Here is a 5000-nt window from a genome sequence, read left to right as displayed (position 1 = left end):
AGACTCTTCAGTAATACGTTTCTGAACTGTTGGATACAGCAGAACATAAGCAGTAGCAGCACCATTCCCCTCTTCCCTTACAGGTGGGGTTCTAGTTTAGTCCCAGAGACCCCCACCCCCCTCCCACCAGGACACCATCACTCTATCATAAGCCCGCCCTCTCCCCTGGGCAGTCAGCAGAACGGACCGGAATGATTAAAGTCGCCAGGAGAACCGTTTTCTCCCCCGTGCCTTGGTGTGTGGGGGCTGGGCGTTCTGGTCGATAAATCCACCATGGACCTTCTCCCAAGTCCACGGCCCGACTTTAAAGTGATCTCGCCAAGCTGCCCACTGTCTCTCCTCTTGTCCCCACCCCTTTCTTGATCTTCAACCAGTCTATTCATGTCACTATGACGTGTCTCGGTAGTCACATTCTCATCCCTTCCTGCTCCTTAATGACCTGTCTCTGCATTCACTGTCTAACCCCTACCTGCTCTTTAATGACCTCTCTCTGTAGCCACTGTCTACCCCCCTATACCTGCTCCTTAATGACCTGTCTCCATAGTCACTGTCTAAACCCTAACTGCTCCTTAATGACCTGTCTCTATAGCCACTGTCTTACCTCTACCTGCTCATACTATAGACAGATGGGATGGCCAATGATTAGTTGGTATTGCAACCAACAATTATGATTTTGAAGGCCACATTTGCTCTGTTATTGCAAATTGTACGTTACATTGCAACTATTTTTCTGTCACATATCTAACACCATTGCTGCTAACTCACAACACGCAATCTACAATTCAACAGTAATTATTCCAATGTTGATGGGTTGTGAACACAAACCGGCCCACCTCAGAGCAAACAACCAAAACAAAATGACTTGCTTCTAGTAAAACGTCTGTGTTCTCCTCAGCGTTGTGATGCTGTGGCTGTGTGTCGGCGGTGGGCGCTCAGGATTCACCAGGGCGTGATGCGAAGGACGTGTGAGCCGACCTTTAGCCGCAGGGCGCAGGAGGAGGTTTTAATCACACGTGCCCTTTGTCCCCCCCGCTGTCAGACCTGTCAGCCTGCATCTCTGTCTGTCTGTCTGTGTGTCCCTGCACCCCCGTTTCCTCGCGCCACCGTCACCCTGTCTTTTGCCTCTTTATCTCCTTAAGTGTTTGTTGGCACAGTGTTAATACAGCGATCCACCTGTTAGTGTGTCTGTCGCTCTGGGTTACTGTTTGGCCGTCATTCACCCCCTGTGCTCTCCTCGGTTGTTTTAACTTGTTTCTTTTATTCTTTCCTCCAAAGCACTGAGGAGACTTCAGACACATTTGTTCTTTCCTCCACATCTATGCAGCTCTGGCCCTGGCTAACATCTATTCACAGAGGATTCAGGTGAGCTTCTGCTTCAAAGCACAATGTGATCCAAATGAATACATGCAGGCTTTTCTTTGGCATGTGAATCCATCCATCTATTTATCCATCCATCTCTCTTTCTCTCCTTCCATCTAGTCATCTATTTAATCATGTATCTATCCATCATCAGTTGATCCAGGATAGATTGAATGTTTGAGTGAGGGAGCGAATGAGTGTGTGAATGAGCTAACGAGTGAATGAGTGAATGAATGAGTGAGTGAGTTTTGAGGTGAATGAGTGAGGAAGTGTGTGAGGGAATGTGGATGAGTGATTGATGTCTATCAGCTTAAGTGCAGTCCTGTACCAGAGGGAAATCAATACTCTGTTGTCTGGTAACATCATCGCTTGGCTTGTCTCAGACACAGACACACACACATGTACACACACACACACACCCACACACACACACACACACACACACACACACACACAAACACACACACACACACACACACACACACACACACACACACACACACACACACACATGCACACACACACACACACACACACACACACACACACACACACACACACACACACACACACACACACACACACACACACACACACACACACACACACACACACACACACACACACACACACACACACACACACACACACACACACACACACACACACACACATGCACAGAGTCAAACTTCGATGTAGATGAACGCTTCAAAACAAGGGCAAGCAGGACCGGGCAGGCAGAGACGTCCCTAATGGAACAGTTTGTCTGTCTATCTGTCTGTCTGTCTATCTGTCTCTCCGTCCGTCCGTCCGTCCGTCCGTCCTTCCGTCTGTCTGTCTGTCCACCTTCTTACTCTCTGGGTAAGTCAGCAGTCTGCTGCTGATGAAGTCTGGCTGCGTCACACCTGTCCTCTCCTTAGTGAGGCTGAACTGAAGGAGCGTTCCCTGGCTGGCCGGCAGAACGGCTGCAGCCCCAGGACCGACACGGCCTGGGGGCATGTCCTACAGGGAGGGGGTGGAAACGAGTGAGATAGGGAGTGACTGGGTGAGTGACGGAATGAGTGATTGAATGATTGAGTGATGTGTGTGTTTTCATTTTACTTTATCTTGTATTGCTGCTATGTGGCTGTTGAGGAACCAAGCCTAAGGATTTTACTTTTGTGTACTTGTATACAATAAGATGCAGTAAAAGGAATTCTGATTCTGATTCTTCTGATGCAGGCGGGTTCAGCGGGTTTGGGTTCGCCTTTAGAAGCTTGGTGGAGTCTTTGCTGGTGAGTGGGCAGGATCGGAGCCGGATACCAGCAGACACTTCAGTGTACTAGTTCAATTCAGTCCGAGCCATCAGCCAAGATGGATGGATGTGAACGTGGCACACAGAACACAACAGGACAAATTGATGTACATCGTTGCTTCCTGCCCAGTATTCCCATCTGGACGTGCTTCTCTTCTGCTCTCCCTCCCTCCCTCCTTCCCTCCCTTCCCTCCCTCCCTCCCTCCCTCCCTCCCTCCCTCCCTCCCTCCCTCCCTTCCCCACACACCCCTTCGCCTTCCTCAGCTGTTAATCTTGCCTTCTTTCATTCCTTCCCTTCCCCATCTCTCTTCTCTTTATTCCCCTTGCCCCCCCCCCCCTCGCCCCGTCTCCCCCTCTCCACCTCCCCCCACTCCCCCACCCGTGCTCACCTTCAGTGGCTGGCCTCTTGCTTTACCTCACAGGGAGTCAGACCATGGCTCCTCAGCCAATGGGAAAGCTTTGGGGGGAAGGTGTGTGTGTGGGGGGGGGGGGGATGGATGGGGATCTAATAAGGAAAATAGCAAGAATCCGTCACTCGAAGCAGATGTTTGGAGCGATGTAAGCAAGCTGGAGCGGGGGGGGGGTGTATGTGGGGGTAATGTTTGTGGAGTGGGGGTGGAGGAGTAGGGTGCTGCAGCAGTGCCAAGGTGAGACAAGGTGGGGGATAGGCATGGGCGTCACGTACAGCAAAGGTCTCCCCTTTCCTTCTCTCTCTAGCTCTCTCGCTCCCTCGCTCTCTTGCTCGCTCTCGTCTCCCGGTATCTCTCTCTCGCTCGCTCGCTCGCACACACACACACACACGCACACACACACACACACACACACACACACACTGGCCATGGCTGACAGAACACCTTGAAAAAAGGGAGGCCGTTTGTCTCTGATGTGATCCCAGGCCTGTAATGAGATCGCCTCTGTCCTGCTGGAGTAATGCCTGCAGCTGACAGCTCCGGCGATCCTGCCGAACAACAACCAATAGATGCCCACGCTTCTGAGACGGAGACCATCTCCATGTGAACCACGTGGTCCCGCCCCTTTGGAGTCGTGCCTGGGCATTCAATCACTCAAGTCTTCTCTTTGCCGTTTCTTGAAGGAACCGTGTATTTCTGTAGACGAGGAAGGTGTTGACTTTTCTCGTCGGGATTTATGGATAATCAATACAGCGTATTATTATGTTTCTATCTATGTTAATGTGACGCACACACACACACACACACACACACACACACACACACACACACACACACACACACACACACACACACACACACACACACACACACACACACACACACACACACACACACACACACAACACTGGAATGCTAACAAGCCACAGATGTGTACGTGTACATGTGCATGTATCCATGTGAGTGGGAGAGGGTGTGTGTGTGTGTGTGTGTGTGTGTGTGTGTGTGTGTGTGTGTGTGTGTGTGTGTGTGTGTGTGTGTGTGTATGCATGTGTGTGCGTGTACATGGGGGCCTCTGTGTGTGTGCATGTGTGTGTGTGCTTGCGTGTGCATTCGTGCATGTATGCATGTGTGTGTCTGTATGTGTTCTGCCAGTGTGTGCATGCATGTGTGCTTGTATATGGTGTTTGCGTGTGCATTTGTGTGTGCATATAAGTGTGTCTGTATGTGTTCGGAGCATGATAGCATGTCGAGAGAGAGAGAGCGAGAGAGAGACAGCAATGCAGTCGGCTGTAATCTGTAGCGACGGGGCAGAAAGGGAAGGTACAGTCTGCTTGTCGTCGCTCTGCCATTAAACGAAGGAAGCCTCCACAGCCCATATCTAACGGAGGCCGCAGACTGGCTGATGGCTACATCCATAAAGCCAGAGCCCATCTCCCCGCTCTGCTGTGTGTCATCTCTCCTCACTGTCAACTGAAATACGCTTCATAGAAAACAGCCAATACTCGATACTCGGTATAAGTACAAGGCTACGTTACAATATTGACAGATAAACAACACGGTAAACACTCTACCAAGATGGTTCAGTGTTTTAGTGATGTGAAAGTAAAATAAAAAAAAACATAACACAAAAATATGTATCATCCAAACTGAATTCTTGAAGTCCTTTCTGGGATTAAGAATTTGTTACAGCTCAGGTCTGTCATTCCACCTACACATAAGGTCTCTCTGTCTCACTCTCTCTCTCGCTCTCTGTCTCTCTCTCTCTCTCTCCCTCTCTCTGTCTCTCTGTCTCTGTCCTTCTGCCCCTCTCTCTCTCTCTCTCTCTCTCTCTCTCTCTCTCTCTCTCTCTCTCTCTCTCTCTCTCTCTCTCTCTCTCTCTCTCTCTCTCTCTCATCCTCTTCTCTTTGTTCTCTCTCTCTCTCTCCCTCTCTCTG

This window comes from Gadus chalcogrammus, chromosome 4 (genome assembly GCF_026213295.1).
Source record: "Gadus chalcogrammus isolate NIFS_2021 chromosome 4, NIFS_Gcha_1.0, whole genome shotgun sequence".
Classification (NCBI taxonomy): domain Eukaryota; kingdom Metazoa; phylum Chordata; class Actinopteri; order Gadiformes; family Gadidae; genus Gadus; species Gadus chalcogrammus.
This window is presented reverse-complemented; position numbering follows the sequence as displayed.